This window comes from Triturus cristatus, chromosome 3_1 (genome assembly GCF_964204655.1).
Source record: "Triturus cristatus chromosome 3_1, aTriCri1.1, whole genome shotgun sequence".
Taxonomy (NCBI): domain Eukaryota; kingdom Metazoa; phylum Chordata; class Amphibia; order Caudata; family Salamandridae; genus Triturus; species Triturus cristatus.
In genome coordinates, this window is record NC_140583.1 from 655,460,681 (window position 1) to 655,484,335 (window position 23,655).

The 23,655-nt window shown below is 41.5% G+C and overlaps 1 protein-coding gene across 4 annotated transcripts in view; it reads right to left on the minus strand.

Annotated features, from left to right (window-relative positions):
* Nucleotides 1–23,655, minus strand: part of GOLM2 (golgi membrane protein 2) — a 523,755-nt gene that overhangs the window by 467,500 nt on the left and 32,600 nt on the right. Inside the window, exon 1 of one of the 4 annotated variants that reach the window (XM_085644688.1) lies at nucleotides 21,084–21,191. The exons of the other annotated variants lie outside the window; for them this stretch is intronic. The gene's annotated coding sequence lies outside the window, so the exon portion shown is untranslated. Of the gene's footprint in view, nucleotides 1–21,083; nucleotides 21,192–23,655 lie in introns of those variants that run through there. 4 annotated transcript variants of the gene reach the window in all.

Sequence of the window (23,655 nt, forward strand, 5' to 3'; positions counted from 1 at the left end):
ATTTCTATCTACCCTCTGTCTAGTCCGGAGAGTCAATATTCTACCCGCTATTTCCCTATATTCATACATCTCCCTTTAATGTATCTGGTAGGACTGGGCGGCTATTTATTTCGGACTTAGTGATAGCAATTTTGACCATCACCTCGCTTGCTGTCTCCTGACCTCCTAAACGAATCAATTGAGTATATTCTACCTCCAGCTGTGGCACCCGTGCCATTAAAGAATTAACTTCATTTTGACGTACCTTACGCTACTGGCCTCCATAGCTTATCACTTCCCCCCCTTAACCCAGCTTTAAAGGCGTCCCAAACTTTGGTGCGTGAGGAACTGTAGCAATTCATATCAAAGAATTCTTTTACCCATTTTTAGGTCTCGCCTGACCCAGCGCATGCGCTGGTCTGGCGAGACTTATTGAGAGGGCTCCAAAAAGTGCTACCAGGCCAGCCTAGAGCTACAGTGCATGTGCGCGGGCGCGCGCGCGCCACGCTTGACCGCGATTACTTTCACTTTTGCGGCAGCACGGCCGCTTTGATGTTTGATCGCGATCACTTTCACGGCAGCACGGCCGCTTGGCATAGCCAATAGGTCTCGCTTTTGGGACCTTATAAGTATTTAGTTATGCAACTGTTGCATGGCTAAACACTTATAAGGCCCCAAAGGCGAGACCTATTGGCTATGCCAATGCTAGTTTAATATGACAACTAAATACCTCATCTACTAATAACTTCCAGCAACTCTGTTTCCTCTCTAATCCCTGTCGTGTTATTTCCAGTAAAAGCGGATTGTGATCTGAGAAAATTTGGGACAATTTTGTTATCCCCATCTAATCAAGTATTCTAATAGGGACCAAAAAATAATCTAAGCACACATACTTCTGATGGGGATGTGAAAAATAGGTATATCCAGGGTCTTAAGAGTGCGTAGTGTCCTATAAACCTGTGGTTTCCTTCTGTTATATTGTAGACCGGCATCTCGAGAAATCCCTACATGGATATTAAAATCTCCAAATATTATTTAATGGAGTCGGCCCAGAGGCAAGCTCAACCTCAAGATCCTCCCATATTTTAGTATTGCCTAGATTCGAGCAACAGATAGTCGCAATCGTAAGCCCCGTACTTAGTGTAACAATCGCCCATCTTCCCCATTTATCCACCATTACGTCCTTCACAGTGCCAACATGATGTCTCAAAAATATAGCTACTCCTCTTATTGTTGTTAGTGAAGAGCATGCAGCCAACTCCTATTCTCTTATCATAAGGATATTTCTGTTGCTCCAAGGGAATATGGGTCTCCTGTAAGCAAATAATTTCAGGGTTCCAAAACCGCAAAATCTCATATACCTTGGTCCTTTTCATTCTATCATTCGGTCCTCCCACATTAACTGAGCAGACCCGCATTTTATCCACAACCGGCTATTAAAGGTAGCTCTCTGTATTGCATACTATAATGAGTATTTCTCCAGTTTCCATTTATTCTCTCAGTTTCAAAGTACCTTGTCTGGCTTTTTTTCCCCTGCAAACCTCCCCAAGCTCCCTCCGGAGCTGCTTCCTCCATCTACCCACCCCACCCCCCTTCCCCACCCACCCACAAGCTCACCCTAGAAGCTTCCAGCCCGATAATCTGTTGTGTGATGTGGCAGCGCTACGCCATGAATTGTGAGAACACGCCATGAATTGTGAGAACCCCCCTTAAATTGTTTCTATCCTTCAAAAAAGAAATGAATACCCCCACCCAGCACCTAAAATACCTAAAGTGAAGAAAGTGTACTCCCACTACCCTAACCTTATTGACATTTTGCACCTACTTTACCTCTATTAGAGCAGAAGAATAGACCAAGTGAGAGAATAATAGAGTGGGGAAGATAAAAGAAGTCCACTTTTCCTTATTCCTCCAAACTTCCCCCTTCTTCCCCCTCAAAAAACTCTTTCCCAAACCGCGCTCCAAACCAATAGCTCAGCGTCCAGAGCTTTCCATTTATTCCATCTAAAAATTATTTGGCTTTTATTTCGGATGTGACATACCGGGACCTATTACCAACAATAACTTTGAGTTTGTGCACCGTTTGCCTGGAAAGAGTTGATCATCTGTCGTAACCTCCAGCGTCTTTCAATGGTTACATGACAGAAATCTGGCCGGGTGAAAAACTCAATTTCGTCAAGTTGACGTTTGTTATCTGGTCTGGCTTTCTCAAATATAATCTGCCAGGGAAGATAATTCCCAAAATAGACCAGCACGGCTCTGGGCCTGGCATCCGTTCCATTAGGGTGCTTCAAAACCATAGTGACTCGGTGAGCCAGTTGAATTTCCTGGCCCCAGTTCCATCCTTCCACCTCTGGAATAGCCTTTGCTAATAAGTCAACCAAATAAAGACGGATGTCCGCCCCTCCTTTATCCTCTGGAATACCCAGGAATTGCAGATTGTTCCTACGTTGGCGATTCTCATAATCTTCCAGCGTCCACTGGATATCAGTTAATCGAGTTTCATGCGATTCGGTCTGCAGTTGGTTTGCCACTATATCAGTCTCATGATTTCCAGTTCTTGTCTCCAGCTCGGTTAATCGGTCCGAGATCTCACTGCACCCTTTAGCGATTTTCCAAACTGACCCCTGCACCTTACGGATAGCTGCCTGGAAGCGTCTATTATCTTGCCTAGTCTCTTCCCGGTGGGCCAAAACCAATTGGAGGATAGCATCCAGAGTTGTGGAAGGAGTATTTTCAGAGCCTAGTGCTTTATTCCCCAAATCCCCAATCAGCAGACTGGATGATGTATAATCCCAGTTTAGATCTTTCATCTTATTTCCCCTTGCAAGACCAGGAAGGTCAGCCACCCTGCTGGCCCTTCGCATAGTCGCAGCAGAGTCTCTTCCTCCTGTGTCTGGTAGGCTCTCACTCCCCCATCACTCAAACTTGTTAGGGAAGGAGAATCCACTAGTGACCCAGTATTATCCGATAATGAACAGAAGTAATCCGTTACTTCTACATCCGTATCTCTCACATGCTGGCCATTTTGTTTATTGGGGTTAGAGCCTTGCATAGTTGGATTTGGACTAGGAGCTTTGTTTTGTAGAGGGTCTTCAGAGACATTTGTTACGTACAAAGATTATGTTAATTGCACTTTTCTTTCTCCAGTTTTACCAGCTGCAGTGTCTGCATTACCAATTGGTAGGGCGTTCGCGCCCTCAGCTTGGACCCCATCGTTATCAAGATCGACCAGCAGGGCTCTAGTCTCGGTTTCCCCTACCAGATCTCCCCATACCGAGGGAGGGCTGGCCTCACGCTCTGTCGATTCTGCTTACCCCAGCAATATCTCTGCCCCCACTTTCTCAATTACCTGCGGGGTCGACAGGGTTGTTGAGTTCCTCCTTTCCACATCCTGCATCTCATTCTGCTCCGGCAACTCAGCCCCAGTGCGCAGGGCCGGCTCTAGGGCGGTGCGAGCGGTGCCACCGCACCGGGTGCTGGCTTTTCTTCGGGGCGCCTTGTTTGCAAGTTTAATATATTTTTCAAGCACCTGCTGCAGCGTTTCTTTCCTCTGGCAATTACCAGGCCTCACAAAAATTTCAAGAGAACACGTGTGATTAATTATCTTCCTGGAGAGAAATCAGCATTTTGTATAGTTGAGTTTTTGACTTGTGTGTAGTTAGTGCAGAGGGTTAATATGTCTGCTGCAAAGAACGTGTACCAAGTAGATTACAGAGTGCATATAATGTTAACTGATCAGCAGGTTACTGCTATTAAAAGAGACATCCTTTTGTTACTTGCAATTTATAACTTAATGTCCTAATATACAACTGAGCTATTAACGGTCATGGTAGAACTGCATACACACTGCAAAGTATACATTAGAATATTGATTAATGTTGCATAAAGGGGTAATTTGGCTAGAAATCGATTCTTATTATTAAAGAAAACTCCCATCTATGCGATTTCTTTTTCAACTCTGAACTTGTGCTTCTCCACAGCAAGCACTCTTAAATTATACTGCCCACCAGTATGGATGACATGTGTGTGACTCCTACACTTTTGGTCTTTTGGCTTATGTAACATTTCCTATACACACGTATGATTGATTGTCTCTGTATAATGTTTGTGTGATGCAAAGTGCTCTGACATCCTACACTGGTATGAGTGGCACTATATAACTAATTCAATGCATCAGAGAGTGTGGTTATGGAGACTTGGTCACTGTTAAAGGGTGCTAGTGAGAGAATCCGTAGTGGAGGTGGTCATGGGTGGGGGCAACAAACATTTTTGTACAGGGCGCCACCAGCGCTAAAGCCGGACCTGCCTGTGCGTCCTGCAATCTTCCTGGAACCGCCTAGCAGTTCCATAACCCTCGCACTGCGCCTAACCGGTGGAACTTATTCTCCCGCCCCCCGCCCCACTGGCGATCCCAAAGAACTTAGCCAACAAGGATGGTACAGTTGTGGTCGTTGTTGGCCGCAGAGCACCAGTGACCAGAACTCAGCGTCTTGTAAATCCGTTGGCAGGTTAGTGCTAATTCCTGCTGCTTCGCTGCTGCCTTGCATGCGGGAGTACACCTACGGATCCTCCTGTAGTACCTCCAGTAAGAGTCCCAAAACCATCAGATGCATCCTGATTTTACTGCCGAGAAGGACATTCTCCAGAGGGTCTCACTGGGTCATGACGATTAGCGCTGCGAGGAGCCAGCCACCCACCATCTTGCTTCCCCGCTTACAGACATACCAAGGCAGCAATTGAGCATACTTTTAGGTTTCTGAAGGCCAGATTCAGAAATCTTCAAAAAAGTGGTGGCGCTCTACAATATACGCCTGATGTTGCATGCAAAATTGATTACGTTTTTGATACCTTGATCAGCATTGCAACCAGAAAGGGTCTCCCACTACACACAGATGAAGAGAGTTCGGATGAGAAGGAAGAATTGTCACACCATAATAAAACTTCAAGGTGCTGCAGAAGGAAAGGAACTCCGTATATACATCACTTTAAACTATTTCTAAGGTAAAAATACTTATTACCAGATATATAAATAATGAAGAATGTTGATGAGTAATCATTTTTTCCATGTTTATTCACAGGGAAAAACAAGAAACATAACCAACATCAAATGAAGATGAATGTGTTAAAAATATACCTTTTATGATTAAATTGTAACTTAAGTAAAGGCATAATTTCTGTTTTCAAATATATCATTTAATGGCTTTTCCCTGACTTGCATTGAGTCGGTTTGTCAGTGTTCATCTACGACATATCACCTTCTGTTTCAGGAGCCTGACTAATAGTATGCCTACATCATATGACCGTAGACACCGACAAACTGCTGTGGCTGGAAGCTACCTCACTTCCTTGAGCATGGGTTGCCTCACCACTGGTACGTCCGTGAATAGGTTGAAGCAATTCCAGTAATGATGTAACCTGGCCCAAACCTTTTGCTACATCCTTGCTACATACAGTACCCCATTCCCTGCTGAATATTCATTGTTCTGCTAAGGGCTCCCGTAGCAGTAGCCAATTTTTCAACATTCTTCCCAGCGTAATACAAAATGCTGATATCTGATTTTGTTTGAGACTCTCCTTCCAAACTGCCCTACATAATGATTTTATGGCATAATCAACTTATCAATGCTATTTTTATGAGAGACAATCCTTCATCCACGTTTGTGCGAACCTGCTGTGTAGCATTAAAGTGTTTATTCTGCACCTCCAATACTGGTTGTTCAATGTGAATTAATTCCTCTATTGAGGGCATTGGTCCTGCAAATCCAGCAGTACAGTTGCCTGTGGTCTTATAGCTACCAATCTTTGCCTTCTACGTTTTCGGAAGTAGAGAGTTGATATACGTTGTTGAGGTGGACATACAGCTGCTGACGGTATTGATGTTAGACTTCTCTGAGGCACTCTTCTTTGACAGACGCTTACAGGACTTGCAATATGTTTTGGTGTTTAATGTTTTACGTTTAATTTCTATTTCTATAAGGTGCTCCATCATACATATCATATAGCGACTTGCAAGTTGTGATATCGTCACATTCACAAATAAGGAATCACTAAATATCACAATAGTACATCTGACCCTCAAGTGTGAAATGAAGAGAAGACAAGCGAGGAATAGAACGAATGTGCTTCACATTCACTTATTGTTGTATCTTGGTGAAAGGATGCGTCCTCTGTGGAAAATGTGTTGGAATAATGCTCAATGAATGGTGCGATGCTCTCCTCATGTCACTGCAATCTTGCAAATGCCCTTGTGTGTGGAGTGGACTAAAGCAGAGTTTGTGGACTTGCCTATCACTCTTTATCGGGCTATGAGCCTGGGTCTTGATTGCAACTGAGTGGCAAGTAAGCAATTCAAAGGCATGCAATGATTTATAGGCAGCCATGGAAATTGCTCTTTGGTGTTCATCAGAAGCAACAGAGGGCAAGCCACATGTATTCATCAATACAGGCAGCCATGGTGAATATTCTTGCGAGAGTGCCCAGGAGCGATAGAAGATCAACCAACAGGCATGTGTCGTATACAGGTATGTATGGCAAAGGCTGTATATAGTCCCGTCAGGAGTAACAATGAGGGAGGTTTTTGGTTCACTTAGCAAAAGGTTGGCGGCAAAGATCACTCCCAGATTCCTCCTGTTCAACAAAGTAGTTGATGGGGGTGCGAGTTCCTGAGGAGAATTTCTGTTTTTGCCAAGTTTGGTATGTTTGAATAATAATTTCAGGTTGAGCATGAAAATGGACTAAGAAAGACGTTGAGATTGAATGCCTGTTCCCTGGGACGACCAAGGTATAGTGCACAAACTTGTATCAGGTTATGTGAATTTTAAGAGATCTGGCTGTGTATTGAAGAGTTGTGTAGGAATAGTACATCTTTGCAGGACGCAGGTGTAGGGTGGAAAGAAACCAGTGACAAAAGCAAGACAATGTGGTATGTTTCAGAGAGGATTGGGGAATCCAGTCCAGGATGGTTACTTAAATACCCATGTCACAAAATCATAATGACAGAGTGACATAGTGAGAGGTCCAGTAAGAATACTGAGGGGACTCAGCTTTTGCTAACGGGGGTCTTGAGATCAGTCGAAATGGCAAGGAAGGTGGAATCCATCCTGTTTGATGACTGCGACAAGGTTGCTTTCGTCCAAGAAATCAGATATATTGTTAAAGCTGATCTGGTGATGAGCTTGCCTGAAAACAAGCCATTGGAGACTGGTAAGAAGCTGGAGGTTCTCTTGGATAAATGCTGTGTCACTTTGGAATAAGCTTACTATAAGTAACCTTGAGATTGTGCAAATGCTATCTGTAAACTAGGAATGTGTTGATGGTGGCACTGGCTGAGAAAGTAGCAGAGGTGGCGACTATGTTCTTGAATATCTGTGATGGGAGCATGTCTGCTGAAATGCTGCACTGTTGCTAGCTAGAGTTGATTAAGTCATAGAAATTGATGCCAGAAAATACCATACAGGAAAAAGAAAAACACTGGTTGTTTGATTGAGAGCAGCTGGGTGGTGGGGTCGGGCCTGAATTGTAAATTCCACTGCCAGCCTCCTCGTGAGTTAGTTTCCCCAGTTCTAAGATTCTGAGATGTAGTGGTATGCTAGTGCACTGCAGATGTCTTGAGATTTGGGGATGGCACAGACAGACAGTGCATTATGTATGGTGACGTTTTACAGGTGGGCATGCTGCTTAAAGATTAAACAGAGTAATGGAGTCTTTTCGCCTTCTTGAAGGCATTTTTGCAAAGTCTTTACTGTCAGAGCTGGGGTTGTTACTTTTTTTCTATTTTCTTTCAATAAATCGGTTTCTGTATTCAATGTCTATATGTCTTAACCACGCAGTCAAGCTTGCATTGGTAATGTGTGCTTGACAAGGTCTTAAGAGAGGGTAAATCAGTTGAAGACTTCGGAGAGCCAAATAAAGAACTGCTCTGCTGTACTTAGTTTATCGGATTCTTTGGTAGTGTCCCACCATGGATGACTGGAGACTGATTTAGTTAAGTTTCTTTCATGGCCTGCAATGGCCCTGGTTGGTTATTGGTAATTGTGCAAAAGGAACAATGATTCAAGTCGAAGCAGACGATGCTGTGGTAACTCCAGATGATGCATGATTTGTCACCACTGTAATTTTTCCTAGCAGCACAAAGACTGCTTTGAGGGTCGCGTCAGCAGGACTAGAGGAGCTGAAGAAGGTTGAGGACTTCTGTATTCAAATGTAGGGATCTGGTTTGAGGCATAACTGTTCTACTGAAACAACTGTTGAGAATCCCACAATGAAGAGGCTCTTGAGATTAAAGATGATGTCAGTACATCAGTGATTATGTCAGAACAGCTGTAAGGATGGCACTAAAAAATGTGGGGTAATTCAGTGGCTTTCTGTGGAAAAGTAAAAAAGGAGCATGACAGGGTGAGTTGTGGTTGACAAATGATTTGCATTCTGCATCAGAAACATCTTGAAATATGGTAGTTGGTAAGAAGTTCTTGAAATCTACTGTCTCCTCTGGTTTTCTTAAAGGTGTGATTTGTGTGAGGATTTGGGAGGCAGCTGGATGACCTCCTGAACTTTGGGGCTGCCTCATGTTCTAGCCAGGTTTTAGCGGCAAAAAGAAGGACTGTCAACATTGGAGATCAAGTCACGAATGCAGAGGTAATTTTTGTTGATTGCATTGATGAAGATGCACATGTCGTGGTGGCTAGTGACGCTGGGCAAAACTGTGGTGTAATTACAAGTATGATGGACAAAAAGAGGAAAAAAAGGTAGAAGTGGAATGGTCATTTTTGAGCAATTTGACTGATTTAAAAGTGGCAGTGGAGGCGGGTGTGGTAGTCAGTAGGTAGAATAAGCCAATAATGACAGAGACAGGTCTAAGGAGGACAAAAGATGATGGCGGGAAGAGCAGGCAGGGATTAAGCGAAGACTAACAAAAGGATATGGATGGGGGTATAGAGAAGATGAGAGCAATAAAAGATAGATGATAAATACAACTTACAGCGGTTACGCAGTCAGGGTAGGTGTTTGCATTTTCAAAATAAATATATAAATTATTCATAAAACAATTCAAGAAAGTTACTTATTCATATAACAATTCAAGAAAGTTACTTATTCATAAAAAAATTCAAGAAAGTTACAGGCGATACAGTGGTAATACCAGGCAAACAAGGAGTTTACCCATCAATGAAATGAAGGAGGGAAGAAGAAAAACAGATTTTAATCTTGAAAGCAGTAATTTGTGGACACGATTTTTCATATTTTCTGATCAAGAATAGAATAGGTTTTGTATTTTGCAACACTAGTTATTTCAAAATACAGTTGACTTATTTGAGACCAAAAGATGCCCATCATATCATGTGTTTTTCCGTTTGAAACCTCAGTGCACCAATCTGTCAATATTTTTTTTTTTTCATAGAGATTATAATGACATTGGGAAATTGTATCATACATTTACTGAGACAGTCACATTTTTGGGTCTGTAAAGCATCATAAGTTGAATTATGAGAACTACATTAGAAATTCAAATACCTTACTGGGACAGACCAGACGCATGACTGAAATGCTTAAACTGAACAAAGCCATGGCCCATTTTTGGTAGCTGTGCATTGTGGAGAGATCAGCAACACAAACCTTCTTAACTTGTACTGTACTCATTATCTTTTCTGGAAAGTGACAATGGTGTTTCACTGACTGACACCTCAACTTTAATAAACAAGGAAGGGACTAAAAATGTGTAACAGGTATATTTCTTTAAGTACTGGTTCTGACATCAAATCAAAATTTCAGTCATGTTTATATGTGCCTAAAATTGTAAAACGTGTCATGATTGCATCTGGTGTTACATCGGCAGATTCATGAATTAACGCAACTGAAAATATGATACATGAACTGACAATTGAGACTGCCATTTCCTTAGCCATGCTATTAATAAAGACTGTGGTAGGAATATTACAAACTAAGCTTATGTGAAGATCCTCTATGGTCTTTGGTTTGATGCTTTCTCAGTCTTCCCTTTTACTGGCTGCAAGTTAAAATGTGGTGAAAATGTATGGTACTCATTGAGCTGATACCACCTTTTTACTTACATGATACCACAAGTAAGAATAAAAAAACGACCTTAATAGTTTAAAAAAAAAAAAGGTATATTTTGTAATTTAAAAGATTTTCTTTGGCTGCTCTCCTGGGATTTAAAGATGATTGCTACACCAGGTCATCATTTAAGATAGAAACTGATACTTTAAACCGTCCATGCCGCTTATGGCATTCATATTAAAATGCCCCGAAACATAAATCCGTATTACATGCTTGTTAGGAAATTAACCCTCGACCCCCTCCCCAGCCCATTTAGGTCTATTAAGAAATTATTCCACAGACTGTATAGTAATTTATAGTCTAAAAAGCTGAATGAGGGCAGGATAGCATGTAATCAAGTGATTCACACTACGATCCATTATATTTAAAATATTAATTAAGGGTGAACCCTCTAAAGAATTTTTAAATTAAAACACTTTGGGAGCTGCAATTAACTGTATAAGAAATCTACTGCATCAGACCTGGCTAGAAAGATTTTGCAAATGCAATCGGTTTCGCATTTGTAAGAGTTGTTGGCGTTGAAAAAGGCAATGTTTTTTACTTTTGTTATTTTGTATGCAGTGGAGTGCTATTCGTATGACCTTGCAGCGCTGGAGAACTAGGAAATGATAACTAGGGTATGAATGAGGGGAGACAAGAGTAATATGCTGGCTGCAAAAACAAAGTAACAACATCCTGTAAAAAAAGCAAACACTGATAGAGAATGCAAGATTAAGTAAAGCATGTGAAATGTAAGCAGAAACAGTATGGTTACGATAACACTTTTACACTTATTATTCTTTGCCTGAGAAGTTAAGGACATGACTACAGGGACCGTAAAGGACCCTTTTCAGTATCCATTGTTTATATCCTTGCAAAACGTATGCAGTATGGTTTAACCCTTTCGCCGCGGCGGGAATTCCGCCACGGCGCTGGGGGGTGCGGGGGGGCAGCGCGGTGGCGCTGTGCTCATGACGGAGCCGCTCCGTCATGAGCCACGGTTGAGCTGTGCTCATGACGGAACGGTTCCGTCATGACTCCGCCCTTTTGCGTTGTCCCCCCGCACAGGCGGGGAAACAGCGCCGCGTAGGCGGAGCGGCCGCCAACGGCCGTGACATGACGGAACCGTTCCGTCATGAGCACACGGCAACCGTGGCTCATGACGGAGCGGCTCCGTCATGAGCGGGGAAGGGGTTAAAACTACCACATCCCTGAACACAGAGCCGGTGTACACATGTTCTAAACTAAAATAAGGAAAAAGCTGATAAGGATTATAATCATAGTTAAAGATAAATACATGAAAAAAGGTTTGACATCTATGCAGTACATGTCTCAAATAAAAGAAAACGCTCGAACCAAAGCTGTGCCAGGAAACTATTCCTGTGCCAAAAGCTATAAACAGTGCCTTTTTGGATTGTCTTCATAATGGCCTATCCAGCTGTCTATCCTACAAGAGACAGCTTAGTTCAAGTCAGCAATACTACTTAAACATAAAAAAAATAAGAATTTTGGAAATTGCAAAACCCAAATAGCGACCGCAGATCACCCACCAATTTATGCAGCCCTTGAGAAAGAAACACGCACAATTCTTTGCCAGTATGTTGAAGGTGGCACCCCCCCCATGTTCTGTGATATACTTCCTTACACAGACACGCCCTTTCTTGACTTTGTACTCCAATACAAACCCTTTGCTAGGAACTAAAAACAAAGAAACCGGATTCTAAACTTCCAGCACACTAAATACACTACCAACTGCTTTCAAGCTCAGCAGGAGAGGACTGTGATGCACGGACATTAAAGGCACGCTTTCACATAGTCAAGCGCTGTGACCAGCACAGAAAGGGAAAATGCTAGGTGAAATCCCAGAATATTAATGTAGGCATAAGGAATCTGAGCAGCCACTTATAAGTAGAGATCACTAAATAACCTCTGCTAAGAATGTCATGAAAAGATTGCCCGTTTATTATATGTTATCCTGTTATACCATAGGTGAAAAAACGAATCTGTTTGTAATTACCGCTGAACCCAAGTACCATTGGCCGTTACTCGGTAGAACTGTCCTATGCAGCTATAGAGGAGTCTGGCCATGGTTCACCCCCTCGACCGTCACCTACCCAGCCGGACATCGGACATTGTTTTTAACGGTGCTTCACGTTCTTGTCTATCTTTCACTTTGACGGCCTGTTTCCCTTGAAGTCCCTTCCCCCCTCTGGTTTGCCTGACGCTATCCACATTCCTTTTCCAATGTTTACCTTTCCCCCTCTACCTTCCATTCCACATAAGACGTTTCTTTCTTGCTATGTAACTCAAAAATAAACTGTTAAAATGTAATCTCAGGTTTTTCTACTGTCTGTTCTCACTGCTGAGTCCGAACAACCTTCACCGATGCCCGGTGGAGCTGTCCTATGCAGCTATAGAGGAATCTGGCTAGGTTTCACCCCCTCGGCAGTCACCTACCTAGACGGACATCGGACATTGTTTTTAACGGTGCTTCACGGTCTTGTCTATCTTTCACTTTGACTGCCAGTTTCCCCTGAAGTCCCTTCCCCCTCTGGTCTGCCTGATGCTATCTGCATTCCTTTCTCCCCTGATTACCTTTCCCCCTCTTCCTTCCATTCCACATAAGACGTTTTGTCTTTGCTACGTAACGCGAAAATAACTTATGTTATCGTGTAATAGCATGTTTTTCGACTGCCTGTTTTCACCGCGGTGTCCAAATAACCTTGGCCGTTGCCCGGTGGAGCTGTCCTATGCAGCAATAAAGGAGTTTGGCTCTGGTTCACCCCCTCGGCCGTTCACTACCCAGCCGGACATCTGACATTGTTTTTCCTCGCCTCCCAGTTATGTTTCCTTCCCTCCATCTTTCTCGGATGTCTACACCTGGAATCTGTAACTGAAGTAATTACGTAATCTTTAACTTGCTGATCCTCATGTAAAGCGCTCAGATACCTACGGGTCTAGCCAGCGCTATATAAAACTTTGCAAATATATAAAACAAATAAATGAAATAAAATGTAAGTAAATTATAAAAATCAATCCTTGTTAAAAGTTGGATATTACAATAGAAACATTCAAGGACTAGTTCTATTTCAACGGATCAAAATAAAACAGAAGATCTACTTATCCAAGTAACGGTTTCCTTACAAAAGAAGAGTCCGTCTTAGAAAGGCAAACAGGCCTAACAAGTAATTTTTTGGGAAAACATGCCCATAGTACTTGAATACCTAAAAAGGGCGTAGTGAAGTCTCATAGAAATGAGAGAGAGAAACATCTCAAAAGCCTCTTATGACTAAGGAAGTATATTTTAAATAACTAACTACTGATGTACTAATAAGCCACCACTTTCGACAGAAGACACTCCCCAAAAATTCTCCAGCCATGCCACGTCACTGTACATTTCTGATGGAAGCCAAAAGGAAAACAAGTCAAAAACCCAACACGAATCCTGAAGGAAAAAGAATAACACTTTACCAATGTTTATTTATATTGGTTCTGCCGGCATGGTGCAACACGTATGTGCACATGCGTGCACATGGTAGTTGTCTTGAGATGGCCAGATCAAACTAGTAAACTAAATATAAAAAATAAAAAGCATGGAGCACATAAAAATGAAGCTAGAAACAGGTTACCATTTTACAGCTGCAACATTTACTGTTCTAATGTGCATGCAGCAGAGCAATGGTGCAGTGCCACAGGCTATCACTAGGTGTCTATTGTGGCTTCTTTTGGCCACACAAGGTACTGCACCCTGCAATCTTGAATTCAACACATCCCCAAGCACTTTCAGGCACCGTGCCGAAAAATGAAGCGTAGAGCCTGTTTTGAGAAAAGTTTGACACTGTGCATTTAAAGCACAGATTTATTCATGACTAGGAGCGCTTCCAAGTGGCAAAATGTACAGAACGAAAAATGCCTATAAGAAAAAACATACGCACAATAGAATGGAAGTGCATTGGTATCATGGCTCAAAGATGAGCTCCCGAGTGTGTGTGAACAGGAGCACTTCCATGCCACCACGAGAAATGACCAGGCGAAACAATAACACAGCGACAATGCACCAATCTGCTGTATCAATCACGTTGGGATGGATGACCACTTGGAAGCACAAACGCGCTGGATAACCAAACAGAATGATCAATTAGTGATGTCCCCTGGTAGGAACCAAGCACCTAAATTAGGGCCAATGACAAGCAATGCACCAATCAAAAGGCAGGATTTCTGAATGACACAACAAAGAACCAATGGCAATTGATGGGTGTGCTTTAAGCCCATATTCTGGATACAGGCTCGACCTTAAAATAACTGATCAGAGCTAAATCATGTTTCTACAAAAAAGGTTCATAGATATTACAAACCAAAAAAAAAAAAAAGAAGACAAGAAGCCTTCTATCTGGAGCTCAAATTTTAAATAAATGGAATGCAGTCAATCTTGCAGATTTATCGAGAATATATCCAAAAACAAGTGATGTCAAACTGTAAAATTTGTTTACCACAAAAGAGCTGCTCCTAGTGTGATAACCCAAACGAGTTACAAGAACGTCGTGAGTGTGGGCATCTCACAAAAAGTTACGGACTGGTCTCACACACCACCTGGTGTCATGCTTCATCATTGACCAGTCCTCGCCCTCCAAAACCTTCGTTTGATGGAGGGCGGGCATACACTTGACGACAAGGATGCACTTCTAAGTGACTAAGTGGGGGCCCGTGAGTATGTGAGTGAGGTTATAAATCATTATAGTAGTCAGAGGCGTTTTTTAATGTGAAATGAAAACTGTATGATATTAAAATGTAAATGTGACGGTGATTGGGGTGGTTATTGTTCCCAACCGTCTAGTGGATGGTCGACATGTTTCTGCCCAAGCGGCCCAATTGGGTCCATGGCATTCATCAGGACCTCGAGATAAGAAAAGGGGGCTCCGTTCTTACCAATGTTGGTAAGATGTTACCACTGCGTGAGTGTGGCGTTGGTCACACTTCACCGTTTTGAACTGCTTCCAAAGGTGAAGCCCTAGTTAAATGGACAACTTGTCCCATGGGGGAAGGGGCGGAGGGAATCCACAGTTTTGTCTTCTTATAACATGTGATGGATGCGTCCCGAAACCTGTACGTCCGCTCCCGGTCCTCCCGAATGTACATTTTTAACCTCACTCACATACAAAACGGTGAACCTTTGGAAGCAGTTCAAAACGGTGAAGTGTGACCAACGCCACACTCACGCAGCGGTAACATCTTACCAACATTGGTAAGAACGGAGCCCCCTTTTCTTATCTCGAGGTCCTGATGAATGCCATGAACCCAATTGGGCCGCTTGGGCAGAAACATGTCGACCATCCACTAGACGGTTGGGGACAATAACCACCCCAATCACCGTCACATTTACATTTTAATATCATATAGTTTTCATTTCACATTAAAAAACGCCTCTGACTACTATAATGATTTTTAACCTCACTCACATACTCACGGGCCCCCACTTAGTCACTTAGAAGTGCATCCTTGTCGTCAAGTGTATGCCCGCCCTCCATCAAACGAAGGTTTTGGAGGGCGAGGACTGGTCAATGATGAAGCATGACACCAGGTGGTGTGTGAGACCAGTCCGTAACTTTTTGTGAGATGCCCACACTCACGACGTTCTTGTAACTCGTTTGGGTTATCACACTAGGAGCAGCTCTTTTGTGGGAAACATTTAGTATTGGAGGCTGCTAGCTCCTAGAACCCCACGCCTCTTGTTCCCTCCTCCACACACCCAGTGGAGTATCCTTATGATTGGAAACTGTAAAATTTAACTGAAATTAAGAATTGTAATAAAGACCAAAATGTATATATCGCATTTCAGAAACATATAGATTAACCAAACTGCAACCATGCTGCTTCTTCAGATAACGATTTCGGTTAAGGATCTTCCGAATTCAAGGGCCACAGAATGTTGCAAACCATTGAAGAATACAAGGTATGAATTAACCAAATCAAGTTTAAAAGTTTCAAAGTGGGAGAAGAGAAAACTACAGTATTACGGTGGGCGGTGCCATAAGCTGAGTAAATGGGATCACACATGGTAAGGAAATATAAATATGAATGTATACACATTAAAACAGCAATTACTACCCACTAAGATACCGATATTGCTATGACAAATGTATATTATGAATTTCTTTTTAATGTTATTGCAAAAAAGAAATATTAGCAAATGTGACATTTTGAGAGAATAAAAATGTTCAAACAAAACATATATTGGATATTTCTCATTTTTAGGGGGCATGTCACGTCTCAAGATTTTTGTGGTCCAGTAGTCACTAGAAAGGGAGGGTGGCTGAGGTTAGATCCTGCATTACCTGGTTTGCAGAAGCACCTGAAAATAGGTTACAAAGCATCTGCTCTTTTGAGTAGGAAGTAATACTTATGGTGACCTATCAATTTGTTAACAGCTTTACATCATAGAGCCCCTGCCAAGATCTCATACATAGATGTGGTTCCACCTCTAATCCAACTTACAGTCATGGTCACAAACTGATTGCTGATGGCATGACAAAAAACCATACCGGATACTTATGTACTACAGATGGTGTAAGCCAGGAAGTATTCATTTATTACTCAATTGTCATACATTTATGCATTTAAAAATTGCTTAAAAGCATGTAAAGACGCAAGGGATGGAGACTGTAAGTGATTGCCAAAAGGGATGGGCAAAACAGTGGAGAGGTAAACAGTTTAACGAAGGTGGAGAAAAGGCCAATTCATTAAAATGATAAATCTAGAGTTTATTTGTAAATCTGAGGTGTAGGCCTACCACCTGCAAGGATACAAGCCAACATGCAATTTTACAAAGCTATACAACGTCTTCCAGTAAGAAGTAGAAACACATCTCAACTTAGAATGCATCTGACTTTTCTGTGACATAATTAAACATTGGCTCTTTTTAAATATTTTACGAAAAGAGCCCTATGGGGATGCTATAAACAATAGTTTAATACTGTAATAGGTTCTACCCACAATTTCTCAATGATTATTAGTGCAAAGGCAGATAATGCAGGGTGCAATTATGCCAACTAGTTAAGCAAGGTAAAGTAGGAAAGTATAATCACTGAAGAGAGAGTTTTGACAATATGGGTTAAGAGAAGGAGGGGCGTTGCAAGATAATTTAGAACAAGCTAGGTTATCAAGAGAAGAGGGGGCTAATTAGAAAAAGCAAATGGATGGTGTCACAGAGGGAAAAGGAAAAGAAATGGGGAAGTTATCATGGTATGGTACGGCTGGAAAGTGATGAAACATGAAATCTTGCTTGAAAATTAGGCCTAAGGCATGAACAAGATCAAGTTAAGTAGAAACTACCACTACTGGCTGAATGTAAAATTGAACTGTTGTTGCTTTACTGCGTTAATGATGAACTAGAACATTTGCATCTGATAGGGCAGAGAGAATGTCTGATAAGGCACACAGTAAAGGAGACAATAAAGGCAATGAAAATGGGAAGGTACAGTAACACAGTGAAGGAGACAATGTGATTTCTGCGTGTGCTTCACTTTAGGAAAGCCATGGCTTTAAATAGAAGACCAGAGAGGTATATAAAAGGGTGACTAGGGAAAAGAGCTTAAAGACCAAAAACATTCCTGATAGCAATAATAAAAAAAGGAGCGACCAAAAGCCATAGTAAGGCATTGATCAATGTTAAAGAATTACAGTTTGTGTCTGGACATTGCGTAAATTACAACTGTAAGTGAAGGACATATATAAAGTAGAAGTAAAAATTGTGGGTGAGGGATGTAAATTACGAATTATTTTTATTTATTTTTAATATAGGGCCTGCTACTGCAGTTTGACATGTTTGTGTGCTGTAAGAACAGGTGTTATTATTTTCCAGCTCAATGTTATTTATTTTATTGACCTTGGAAGGGCAGACTACAGCATACTCTTTTACCCTAGAAAACTGTCTTCACATTTATTCACCAGAGAATCCCATATGAACAGATTTTAAAAACGGAAAAAATTGAAAGGTGACATAAATGAGTTTTGAAGGAAAATGATGGTTGTGCAGGAGCTGAAAAGAATATTCAGTATTGCAGAAGAATGTAGGAGAAAGACTGAGAAGGATCTCTGTAGTCTTTCCGTCTGGATCAGCTTAAACCACCTAGGATTTTTTTCACAGCCAGGTACATAGATTATAGATTGAACAGCTTTATAGATCGGGCACAACATTTTAAACGGTAACCTGTCCGTCGATAAAACGTATATATGTTCACCCGACTAATCATTCGTAAAACCTATTAATGCCCATGTATTGTAGAGCACTCAGACTGGCCTAGTCTGCACCCAAAAATCATTAATAAATACATCTTCAGTGAGTACTCTGTAGCTCATATAAATGAGGTTTTAGTCCAATATGCTCAGTGCAAGGAACATTTATAGCAGGAAAGGTGAAAGACCTCAAAAGGGTGCAAGCAAAGTCGGGTACATAACTCACAAAACAAAGAAGAATACCAAACACATGGTGACCCATCAATTTATCTAACTCAGGGTCAAATCTAATCTTGGGCTCTAAAATGAAAGGGCGAGGGAAAGAGGAAGACAATACTTAAAAATGCAAATGAATGGATGTGAATGATTTACATAGACAAGACTGAGGAGATTAAGTACTGTTCATAACTATGCAAATCAACGTGGACAAGAGTGTCACACTGAGCAATGCACATTTAACCAGAATTATGAGTCTTGAAGAGGACTGGCCTTGAAGGATAATTAGTTTTACTCAGCACATACAACAAACACTTGACCAAGAACCCAACAGTAAATTAAAGAACATGGGATGTGAATCTCAACTGGAAATTCTCAGAGGATTGCTAGAAAGAAGGCGGGTAGAACTGCTCTGTGATAGCAGTTAAGTGATGGATCTTTCAATGGGTGGTGAAAATAGAGGGCAGGGTAGTCAATATGCATGAAGTGACAATACAGAAGTAAAATAACACTGGAAAAAGATAACATTCAAAATTGAATTTTCAAGTACCAACAGGAGTCTCCTAATTATTCTATGAGCTGACATTCATTTTACAAAATCATTAATTGCATTTCTTGGCATTCAGGGGTATTCCTACTCCCCTCGCACACCCAATATCATCCCTCCACCACTTGCTCTCCTAGTGGTTTTATGCACGTTGGCACCTACTGCGAACACACACTTCTAAGAGCATCTTCCAGAGCTTCTGGTACGATTTACTTCATGGCACTTTCCTTCCCAAGCCGCATTCCTCCCAACCCTCAACAAACCTATGCTTTTTATTTCTTGTGCTTTATTTTGCAAATAAAAGGCCCAAGTGCTCTTGATGGCACTATGCCACTTTCTGGGCAGGTGGGAGGCACTCCTTCTGCTGGTGATGGGTCAAATTAACTACATTCACAGGAGCTGGGGGGCGGGGGGAGGTTTAAATCTTTAAATAAAACTGACAAAGCAGCATTGCACACATCAAAAGCATTTCTGACTTTGTAAAGTGAACTGCTGTGCAAAGCATTTCAAAATATATTTCAATAGTTATGAAAGCACATTTTTGTAATTCTGTGTGGTGAAAAAAAGAATTTCATAGCATAAAAACCAATCAGAACACTTTACATGGCCATGTGCAAATGTTATTTTTGCTGAAACCCAATTTCCAAACACTGTTTATGCGCTATATAGTTTGATCACGTTAGTGGGAAAGTTTGTAGCCATTTCAATGGAAAATGTGCTTTCTGTGCTATAGTAATATATTTATTAAAAGTGAGTTTTTAAACATGAACTGAGAAATATTCCTGTCACCACCGTGATGACAATGCTATTAGTGAACTAAGAGGCAAGTCAAGGGTCAGGTGTACCCTAAATGTGAGCCAGATTCTTACTGTACACGGGATACATTTATTCTATGAAAATCAAATAAAATAGGTTTTTTTGTACATCAGAAATGCTGAACTCGCATGTTTGAAGGTGCTCTCTTATAAGTGAGAATTAACAAAAAGGCAGCTCCAGAAAATAAAATATTTGCCTTTGATCACACAAGTTGAAACAAGTTTATGGGTCAGGTACATTACAGTCAGGTTGAGTAGATTATTCAAGTTACTAGATCTGCAGGTCTAGTAACATTTTAATGATTTTTTGAGGCTTCAAAATAGTGGAGTATTTATGATTGGTAAAGACTATTGGTAGGTTTATGCATATGTGAAGAGGTAAAGGGCAAAAGGAGGAGATGGCGTTAAGTTAATGGTAATTGCTAAAAGAAAGGCTGAAGAGATAATGGGCAAAAGGTAAGTGTCAGGGTAAAGGCCGAAGAGCTACTGGCAATAGAGACTGTGTTTTTCTTTATGACAACTGCAGAACCAACAGTCACAACAACTGTTACTGTTTTACTGTCAAAACTAACCTTTAGAAAATACCATTTGTACCTCAAGCCTCAAATACTAGAAGGGCAATTTTTGCCTCGCCATTTTAGCATTAATTGCCTATCATATGGTTTAGCCTTTACAATGCAATATTTGAATTTGACAGTTCCACTCTAGCTGATTCATATCCTCCTGCCCTACTAGCACATTGCTCCATTGCAAAGCTGCTTCAATGGAGGCAACTGAGCAATGGATGTTTGGGGTTTACCACTGTCAAAGAACAATCCGGTATATAGGTTAACATCCCTGCTTTTAGGTTTTCTACTACTGTGAAATCGCATGGAGAAAGGCACAATAGTACAGTTACCTGTACATTCGTAACAATGAGGACACCTTAAGGTAATTGAAGGAACGTCATAGCGCAAAACTGTTCCATTTGAACACGGCTTCTTTTGGCGTTATCTAGAAGATGCAGAAAACCATTAAGCCCCTACTTTATTTATTTACAGGTCAAAAGTTAAAAATCACAACCTATGTCTGTATGTAGATTTATACTGACTGAAATACAAAGCAACGGAACGCTATACACTGGTGTTGTTGGGGAATGTGGAGGAGGGAAGATGATGCGATAAAACAGAACAGAAAATGAATAATACTTGGAATGGAGATAACGTGGTAATACCAGGAAAACAAATTTTGCTTGGTCTTACCTGCCGAAACCTGCATGGCCAGTGCAATATTACTGTTGTAAACTCCTGTTTGCGTCCAAAATGGCATTACCAGGCACATGGGACGATGTCATTTGGGGTCTTACTTTCTCCTAATTTCTGTTTTATCGTCTTTTTTAAAAAAATTTAAATAATTTTTATTTTTACCATGACAGTAGTTATGACACATCATACATCAAACTCATTACTGGACAAACAATACTGGGGGGGGGGGGAAGAAAGTAGAAGCTATAAGCAAAGCAGGCATTTCATATTAGCTAAACATAATCAGTTAACTGGCAGCAAGTATGATGCAAGTGTGATGGGAAAAAAAAAAAAACCAGCATTATTCAGCCTATCCAATTGGTTACTGGCGCCCACAGCTTCTTCAAATACAGAAAGAAATCCGAGGTCTACATCGCAACCCTTGATACAAATTCAAGAAAGTTGCCACTTAGCAATTGCTCCAACAGTAAATTTAAGAAGTAAGCATGTAGAAAAACAGATACAAAAAAGTGAAGACAAAAAAGAGGTAAGAGAAAAAGGAACTTGATCTAAGGATAATCAGCATCCCATCATTACACTTTGAAAGTGCCCAGTGTCATCATCTGGGGTACCAAACAACTCTTCTCAACAACCTCTTATGACATAGAGGTGATATGAATGAGTTGTATCCTCTTACCAAGCATTTAGAGTGTAATGCAAAAATTTTTAGGAAAATTTTTGTGTTTTTTAAGGTGTTTTTTAAAATAGAATAAGCAATTGACGAACACCGAGTATATAATTCTAACTTGTGTCCCATCAATCGTGTTCCTATCTAAAAGCAGTGTATGAAAAAGAAAAAGAAGAAGCAGTTGAAGACGTTTACTGCTCCTATGTACTGGTCGACATGTTTCAGCCTTCGGGAAGACTATCCCTGGCTTTCTTCAGGACCTCATAATCAAAGCTTCTAGTCGTAGGCTTCGCAAAGAAAATGGGTTATTACTATACCCTGATAGCTGTTTCCAATTCCTCACTGTGATTATTGATATATTGTGACATCAATAAACATTGAGGAAAAAACCCCACCTCACTTGGCACCAGCTCAAGTCAAGAAAGAGGCCCCGCTCTGTCCGTCGGTACCTCCGGCAGGGACTCGCGCTGGGATGGAGGTCACAGCTTCTTGCCCATATCCTGTCTCCTGCGGCCTTTAAACCTATAAACTGCTACCTCCATACTATATATGGCTAGCACCCTGGCCCTCCAATTTATAAACGTGGGAGGACTAATCCATTGAGATGTAATATTGGATCTTAAAATGGCCATTGAAATGAAAACTAGACCCATTTCCGATCTGGTGCATCCCACCATGTTCTGAGTCTGATCTATCTCCAGGATCGCTAGGCCAGCGGTTAATGAGATCATCTTGCCAAGGTTCTGGCTCGAGAAAAACTCAATATCTTGAAGGTATTTAGCAATCTTGGGACACCCAAAAAACATGTGGATCGTGTCAGCGGCCAGTGTCCCACACCTGCTACACGAGTTCCCACGTGACCCAGACCACTTAGCAATTTTCCCAGAGTATAGTATAGATCAAAAACAGATATGTAATGTTGAGCTCTCAGACTCCCAGTTACTAAGATCTGATTTGCCAATTCCAAAGAAGCCTCCAGGTCCGTGCCCTCCTGTGCTAATTTCCTGTCCCATCTATCATTCTGAGTTGATAGATCATCAGGGAGAGCAGATAGTAAAGTTTGATAGATTTTCCCTATCCTAGACCTAGATGCTATGATGTCTACCAATGGTATCTTGCAGAAGTTGACACTGCCCTGTGTAACAGTTTTGAGAAAGAAGCTTCTGATCTGTAAGAACTTAAAACAAGCATTTGCAATGCAATAGGTCTCGCCTTTGTGTAAGTGTTTAGCCATGCACTGGTTGGTATTGTTGCACCAAGGATATTGTGCTGCATAACTAAATACTTATAAGGTCCCAAAAGCAAGACCTATTGGCTATGCCAATGCTTGTTTTAGGACTTGTGCCCTGACCATATGTACTCCTCCCCTAAATTGGGGGAGCCTCTACGATTTATTTCGTTAAAGAATCTTGCTTCGGTGCTGTCCACGTGGCACAATTACATAAGCTGGTCCTCCGTGCGCCCTTGTGAAGAACACTTGTACCGACTCTGTCCATTTTATATAGAGAAATAATCCACGCACTGGTGCTGCCCATGTCTGATAGTGAGAAGCTTGCACTGGTGCTGCCCATGTGCCACAGTGAAGGCGGCGTGACCAAAGGATTTGGTCTCACGGCTAGATTGCCGACTTTGGAGCTGGGAAACCACGGTGCGAGCCTCTGTGTCGCGTCCACATCCTGAGATTCTGGGCAAATCACTTAATCTCCCTGTGCCTACGAAAAAAATGAATGTGTCCTTGTGTAACGTAACTGGTGCTCAAGTAAAGCGCTCCAACTCTAGTTAGGCAATGTTGCACATCCTCTCCTAATAGGAATTCATATATAGTAGGTATGAACGGTTCAGGGACTAATGTATTTTCCCCGACCAACAGTATCCCTATTTGCTGTAATAATGTTACTCAGG